Source organism: Fukomys damarensis, unplaced genomic scaffold, assembly GCF_012274545.1.
Source record: "Fukomys damarensis isolate Sample0158 unplaced genomic scaffold, DMR_v1.0_HiC HiC_scaffold_11, whole genome shotgun sequence".
Classification (NCBI taxonomy): domain Eukaryota; kingdom Metazoa; phylum Chordata; class Mammalia; order Rodentia; family Bathyergidae; genus Fukomys; species Fukomys damarensis.
Genome location: NW_022900923.1, coordinates 4,032,463 through 4,040,764, shown reverse-complemented (window position 1 = coordinate 4,040,764; position 8,302 = coordinate 4,032,463). Strand labels below are relative to the sequence as shown.

At 44.5% G+C, this 8,302-nt stretch overlaps 1 long non-coding RNA gene across 3 annotated transcripts in view; it reads right to left on the bottom strand.

The window, feature by feature from the left end:
- Positions 1–218: 218 nt before the first annotated feature.
- Positions 219–8,302, bottom strand: part of LOC104875116 — a 46,867-nt gene continuing 38,783 nt past the window's right edge. For all 3 annotated transcript variants that reach the window (XR_004516582.1, XR_783952.2, XR_004516583.1), the window contains exons 3-4: positions 1,998–2,322; positions 219–1,619 (exon numbers count right to left, since the gene is read on the bottom strand). This is a non-coding gene — a long non-coding RNA (uncharacterized LOC104875116). The remainder of the gene's footprint in view (positions 1,620–1,997; positions 2,323–8,302) is intronic.

Below are 8,302 nucleotides of genomic sequence, written 5' to 3'. Positions count from 1 at the left end.
TACAGTACAGTCACACTCATCATTTGGATCTTGTACCTTGCATGATGCATCTTGGTCCTCATTTTTCCCCCATTCCCCTGCCCTCCCTTCACCCCCTACACCCTTCCCTATTTACAAAAACTTTGTTTCTATTTTTTCCTTTTCTCATGTTTTTTCTTTTCCCTTCTTTCCTTTCCCCCACCCTTCCCACTTTCCCTACACCTTTAGCCCTTTCCTTCCTATTTCACATTATCAGTTATACAATTTGGATCTTATTTACACTTTTTAAAAAAACTAGTTTTTCTACTGAGACAATCTTACAAAATTCTCATGGTGAATTACTCTTCTGTACCCCATAAACATGTGCAGCTAAAATAATAATTAATAAAAAAGTTGTTTATAATTGAAAAAAATCTCAGTGGTATTTTATCACCGAAAAATACACTAACTACTGAGGTACATCGGGACTTGTAACTGAAAGTCTGTTCAAACTTCGGGGGAGGTTCGCATTTCACCTTCGCTCACTCGTTCACCAAGGTAACACAGAAGGTGAACGTTAGGAAGGACTTCAGCATTTGTTAGAGGTCAGGAAACTGAGACCAAGCGAGGAAGCTGCTCTGGGGGCCAGGATGTACATGGGATTCTTCAGGGATCGTCAGCACTCCCAATGATGCACTCCGATGTCGAAAGCCTGGAAAATTTGGTGGTAGGCGTGCAAAACTTTTATTTAGCACATGTAATCTGCAGTTTCTAAGGACCTAGTAGTGCTCTCTATATAAAGAGAAGTTCACTGCCATCCATTTATTTAAGATAAAGTTAAAGACACCTGGTCAACACACTTTCTTTACATATCCCATTTGCACACCTACACCACGCATTTGCTTACATGTACAGCTTGCTACTTACATAAATCCCCAAGTGCAGGGTTCTCCTTCCTTTTTACAACCTACCTATAGTATGGGGACACTTTCCTAGGTCCCCATTTAATACTGCAGACTGAATGAGTTCTACAGGGAAGCTGTTGTAGACTGAACTCTGAACTCTAAGGAACCCTAAAAACAGTTTTTTCACTTTAAAAACAGAAATGATGCGAGGCTGGGTTCAAGGAGCCAGGCCTGCCATACTGTGTGACCGCATCACCGTGGCTTCTGGCGTGAAGTGAGCCACTGCATTTACTTCCAACAGCCGGGACCTCGGGGCTGCCTGTATCCAGCGCTCCGAGCAGGGCTCATGGGGGCGGTGCACACGAGGGTAGATGTCGCTGCTGTGACCCCAGTGGGGAGGGAATCTCAACCCCTTCACTGTAGAGTACTCAGCTGTGAGGCTGCGAGGGGACACCTGTAGTGCTGTCCCCAACAGCAGCCTACTGTCTGGGGTGCTCATTTGCCAGGATGTCCCTCTTGGAAAAAGTCTGATCTGCAAGCATCTGGAGGCTTCCTTTCTGGCCAGCACAGCGCAGATGGCCCAGGGAGGCAGAAAATGCCCCCTTCGCCTCCCCCTGGGTGTCCACTTAGGCCAAGACTTATGATGAGGACAGGAGGCCCTTGGTCCCACCTTCTGGAGACCTCTGGAGTGTGCTCACGTTCACCAAGATCTGCAATTCCTCCCTGGACCAGCAGACTGGCAGGAAGAGGAGGTCTCTGCAGCGGAGCACAAAGGAGGAGGGGAGGTTGGTTCAGGTGAGAGGGCATAGATATTCCACCCAAATAAATCCTACTGGGTCAAAATATAGCAAAAGAGGCCAGGAAAATAAGGATTCAATAAAGACACCAGGCAGGGCACTGCTACTCCTAACACTGGGGCACCGGAGGCAGAGAAGGTGCACGGGGTGCTCAGGGTGCTTGCAACACAGTGGCATCTCAATAAATGAAAGCGAGACTTTCCACCGCCTGCATCACCAGTGCTGTCCCCCCACCATTCCGTGCACCACTATCTGCCTCCCAGGGGATAACAGAGTATCTTTTCTTTATCAATTTCAAAAGACCGGAAACTATCCTACTTCTCCCCACATGCCTTACCCATTCAGGTCCTCTGTCTCCAACACAGACACCGAAGCCTCAGTCACTGACGATGACAACCGCCACCGTGGACTGAGCCCTCACATCCACAAGGCAAGTGCCGAGTGCTTCCTACGGATCCACCTCTCGTCCCTCCAGAGGCTCCGAGGAAGCTGGCTCTTCATCCCCGTTTCCAGATGAAGGAGGCTCTTGGGAAAGAGGCGGTGTCCAGCTCAAACTTTCCACAGCTCACAGGAAGACAATGCAAGGCAGCACTCAGGTTCCTCTCTTCGCTAAATTCCATTCTTTCAAAGAGCACCAAGGCCCAGTTTTCTTCTGCGCAGCCCTGTAGAAATACATAGGCATTCCTTTCTCAAAACTTTAGTAGCAGGAGCAGCAGCAGTGGTAGTAAGGTAAGACCATCTACTGAGAAAATTAGGCCCTAGCATGTTTTCTCTACATAAGCAGTGAAGTCTTTTGCGTATGAAGCCCAAGATCTATATGCGTCAAAGTTCCTCAGAGAGATCGTGATGGTGTGTTTTTCTGTGTTCGTTTTTGGAAGCCATTGCTTACTCTCATCCCATTTACAGCTTTAACTCTCATGCATTTGTTCATGCTCTTTCGTGGTCAATTTTTACTTCTTGTTAGTATTGCCCATAGAGTGCTAAATACTCCAAATTATTGCGTGTCAAGATGCCAAATCTCATTAGATTGTGCTGAGTGGCGTATTTCCCCGAAATCTATACGGCAAAGCTCTTCATCTAAATGGGATGGCATTGGGAGGAGGAGCCCTTGAAGATAACCGCGTCACACTGAGATGAGCGCCCCTCAGGGATGGATCAGTGCCCTTCTGAAACCGGATGGGAGGGAGCGGCCCTCCTCCCCCGTCTTCACTGAGGATGTGAGGAAAGGGTGGCTGCCCACGAGCCAGGAAGAGGCCTGACCGTGTTGGCGCCTTGATCTCGAATTTTCAGCCTCCAGCCCGGAGGAAGCCGCACGCTCTTTGGCGTCCCTGCTACAGCACCAGCTAACCGAGGTAGACCGTAGAACAAGGCCACCGAAGAGGAGCGCTGCCCGTTCTCCCCACCCATACGCAGTCTTCTCCTACCTCTGTACTGGCCGTGATTTGCCTCGGCCAGCGGAACATCAGCAGCCGTGAGGACCACAGTTCACGGTAAAAAGCTTGCCCTGGGGAGTTTGAAAGACCCGAGTTCAGGTCCAGGGAGCTGCGATTTATTAGTCCAGACGGTGGGAAAATGACCTGCAGTGCCGGTTCTGACCACGAGATGGCAGAATTTAATTTTCTGAGTCTCAGCGTGGACCCTCGCTGTTCCCCAGCAGCCTCCTGGACGGGCCCAAGTCACCTAACTTCTCTGCGACGAGGGAGCTCACCAGGACAACGAATGCACCTCACACTTACACTGTTCGCACGTCACAAGGGGAAGTCTTCCAGGAACTTGCAGTCAGCGTTGTGCAAGTGACTCGGGCCATTCTTAACCTACTACTGGCGATCACAAGCGGGTGTACCAACTGCAGCTGCCACTGCCTCGCTGCGGTGCTCGGGCTTGCAGATTACAACTTCATTCCTAGGGTCTGTCCTGAGTCACATATTTAAATTTTCCATTCCTACCACCTTTGGTTCATAAACAACTCAATACTTTGGAGCCTTGACCGTCAGATATCTTTTCTAAAGCACGGGGACATGCTGTTAACACAGTTCTTAAATTGCCCTCTTCCCGCTTAAGAACATAGTGTGAACATCTTTACATGTCTGTAAATATATTCCCAAGACTGCATTACTAGTGAGGGTAGCATACTACACGATACAAATGTATTATAAGGTACTTAACTAATCCCAACGTTCACATTAAATAGCTGCTGTAATTTTGTTCATTTGAAACTTTATGCCATTTGCAAATCACATCAATCACCAGCTGTAATAGAAAAATATTTCATATTAAATTTAATAAACATCTTCAATTTCTGGATGCCACACTGGAAACTGAAAATATGGGCCTAGTCATTAAATATGCATTTGGCTTGAATCTTACCAGGACCCACCTCCTTGCCCCGGAGTGTGTGTTGACTGAGAAGCATATTAACATCAGTGCACTGATGGTACTGCTGTTAATCTGGAAAGCAAATCAACGTAGCTTTGTCCCTGCAGACGCTGTGAGGAAATCAAGTCGGTTCATTCCTTGCATCCTGAAACAACTTGATCATAACCAAAAGAATATTGGGGGAGTTTGCGCATGGCCCACAGGACCATCCTTGCCCTGTGAAATAAGCAGGTGGCCCCTACAGCCTGCCTAATAGTAAGCATATCCTTTAGCACCTCTGACTAAATCACGGAGGGTCCCCAACAATTCTCCAGAAAGGAAACCAGAAACATGAAGCCAACAGACTTCAGCAAAGGGTCTCAGGAATGTGCAGATATTTAGACAAAGATCGAACTCTCCCCGGGGGCCCGCCAAGGGTCTGGCTCTCCATTTACACGTTCACATACATGGGGCTCATTTCATTCTCCTGACATCCCCACGGGGTAGGGACTAACACTATCTCCACTTTTCAAAGGAGAAAACAGAAACCCGAAGAGGTTAGTGCCAGTTACTCCAGGACATCAGCTAGTTGGGTTTGCGTGGCAGAAGCAACTTGTTAATTAACTGGTATTTCACACATCAGTGAGCTGTTTAGTGTTAGGAAGCCAGAGTGTGATTAAATTACACCACAAAGCTTCTTTGAGGAGGTGAAGATAGTCGTGTGTGGAGAGGAAAATAAGGACAGGCTACAACTTAATTTGACATTTTCAACAGGATTGTGTCTACAAAAAGAAGGTTAAGCAAATGGAAGTTTCTGTAGACAAAGTGCATTTCCACTGCATGTAGTGTTCCATACATAGATTCAGAAAATAAAGTTCTAGTGCTATTGAAAATAGGGTGAGGTTGTTTACTTGTCCTTTCACAGTCACTCTCGCAAGTCATCTCCCCTCCAACATGGATGGAGGAGTACGGCCAGGACCTTCTGCAGGTTCCAAACTCCCACTACTCAAGGACCCACGTGGATAGGGCATCTGCATGTAACCGATGCACGTCCTTTGTAAATTTTTAGCCACTTATAACACCGAATACAGTGATTATTATAGCTCATGGTTGACAGAGAACCATGACAAGAAAATAAAGTCTGTACATGTTCAGCACAGACACGATGTTTTGCCTGAATGTTTCTGGTCTGTGGCTGGGTGAATCTGCAGATGAGGAGGACATGGGGGGTCAGCCACACCCACCACAGACCCACACTTCACAGTCACCTGTGAGACCCAGGCCCTAGGCCTCCCCAGACAGAACAGAGCTTTCCTAGATGTCAGCGATCCCTCTCTGTTCTCAGCAATCACACAGGGCTCCATCAGCCCATCTGGTGTGGCTCCTGCCAGCATCAACACAACACATGATGGCAGGAATGCCTCTGGTCAGACGCCTATGTTGGGTTATTCAGTCCTTGGTCTAACATTTTGTCTATTCCTGTGGGAGAGGAAATAGGTCCCAACCTTCTATTTCTTTCTCATGTGAACAAAAATCCATGTGAAGTCCTACTTTCAAACTTCAAGTCTTTCAAGCTTTGATTCTCTAATGACTTGGGGTAGCTGAGGTCTAACTTCAGTCCACCTCCTTCTCTTCCCGTGTTGAGGTTGTCTGAAGACAGACACACGGTGCCCGTGTGTGGAGATAACCATCATGATTAGAAAGAAGGGGGACTCCAGGGAGCAATGGCATTTGCTTACCAGTTTACTCTCTGCCCATCCTGTGACGGGAGTGGCGCCCTCCTGTTCAGCCGCCGTGGCCCTCAGCAGCGAGAAGGCACCCAGTGTGGCTGGGCAAAGTGTTCTGGGTGACTGTAGGGCTCCGGGGCTTCCCACAAGCTTAAGATTTCTTCTAGGGCTTCCCCCTCGGTCCTCAGATCAGGGTTTGAGGATCTTTCCTCTACTGAATCCACTCTGGGCTCACACATAGGAGAGAAACGTGACCAGTGTGTAGCCATACTTGTTTACCTGCAGAGCAAGGGGATGAACTCACACCCGGATGAACAACGGCAAATAGAAATAAAACAGGAGCCCCACATGTAGTCTAGACTTTTCTAACAGCTATGTTGAAAAAGTAGAAGATAGGGGTAACTTTATTTCGAAATATTTTACTTAATGCCTATATCCAAAATACTGTCATTTAAATATTTAGTCCATACAAAGGTCACTAATGAGGCATTTTAATCTTTGTTGCTAAATATTATTTCTGCCTAATTGTACCTCAGCTGCTCTACAGCCTCATGTGACCACTGTGTTGGACAATGCAGGTCAGGTCGCTGAGAAACTGCTCAAATCAGAAAGAATAACTTTATAATCAGACACCTTATCAGACACCTGTAATTCCAGGACTCTGAGAGGCTGAGGCAGGAGGACTACCAAGCTGTAGGCACCCTGGGTCATTCAGTGATTTAATGAGACCCCACTCAAAATTTAAAAACGTCAAAAAAAGAAAAAAAAAGGTTGGGGATACAGCGCAGCGTGAAGGCCCTGGATTAGAACTCCAATACCCCCCCACACACACAAAGACTAAATTTAAAAGAAACTGGCTCTAGAAGATGAAAGCTCTGTGCTGGGGGCAGTGCTGGTACATGCTTGTAATCCCAACCCTCAGGAGGCTGAAGCAGGAAGATTGCTGGGAGTTCAAGGCCAGCCTGGGCTACACAGTGAGATTCTGTCTCAAAAAAAAAAAAAAGAAAAAAAAGCCAAAAAGAAGGGGATATGGGGGGGAGGAGAAAGTCAAGGTCAAGGTCAAAGGTCAAGATCAAGGATATTAATACAATCACAAAAGTTCTCAAGATTTTGATATTTGTACCACAGTTAACAAACTTCTCCATAAAAAGTTAAAAACGACTAACAGTAGAATGGCTAATTTTAAGTCTTCCTGCTCTTCATAATAAAATAATATGCCTAACAGAAATCATTATTATAAATACCCATTAATTTTGGAGTTCTATTCATAAAATCTTATCCCGAGGAAAAATATTTTATTGTGCAAAATTATTTATTTATATAAATATTTAATTCAGCACTGTGTATAAGATTACACAATAAATATATAAACATAAATGTTCAATAATATAGGGCTGGTCATATAAATTATAATACTGTAGAGCATTATTTAAACACTCAAAATTGTTTCATAGTTGAACTGCATTGCCTAAAATGATACATTTATATTTTGCTTAGTGACAAAAATAGTAACTTTCTAAAAGTTACTAACATAAGCATAAAAATGAAAAGAATACTACTATAATGTTAACAATGACTCTCAGTGGTAGAATTACTGCAATTTTTTCTCTTTTGAAAATCTAGATATTCTGATTTTTTTCCAGTAAATATCTATTATTTCAATAAGACAAAATCAGTAATTTTCAAAATAAAATGTGCGCTTAACAACAGATGTTTTTAAATCTTTTTTGGGGGGGGCCTGAAAATTCCGAATACTGTATGTAATTTATCAAGGAGAAAATTGGCACAAAATTTAGATGGAATGACTGAAATATTAAGAAGTCAGTAGCTGGGGGAAAACACTCCCCCTAGAATAAGGGAGGACAGGAATCCAAGCTCTCAACTTAGGAGTTCTAGTGAGGAAAAGTATCTTTTTCTAGGACTTCACCTAACTTCATTTCAATCAATTATGCAGAAAATTGTAAGGCAGACCTAGATTTCAGATGGGACAGGAATCTCATACCCTAAAACAGAGAGAAAAATACCTTCTTCCATTATATGCTAAGTTGTTTCTTATTATAGATCCTCATGCCCGAAGTCACCATCTACAAAACTTGACTAGATATCTTTTATTAGTGTATAAACAAACAGTGATAAAATAACAGCCTCTTTTGTGTTATTCAACTTGACTTGATTAACAATTTTTGTATTTATGGGTTTCCCTTATTGTCTCTAACAATCAAATATCACAAAGAGCAAGACTCACATTTCCCTAAGCCTAGAATAAAGCAATAATGTAGATGTGGAATGTGGGGAGACCTATCACACTACCAAAGAGAACATTTCTACACATACAGGCAGATGAAAAACACCATTAAATACTCATGCTTCACTCAAGGCAATGGAGATTGTCATCAAATGCTTTTATCTTTCCAAGCTCAAAGGAGTGGACACAGGCTCCCCGATGACATCAAAAGTCAAATATCTCATACAAGTTAAACATACAAGTCTAAACCGGTCATGGTGGCACATGCCTGTAATCCCAGCACTTGGGAGGCTGAGGCAGGAGGATCGCTGTGAG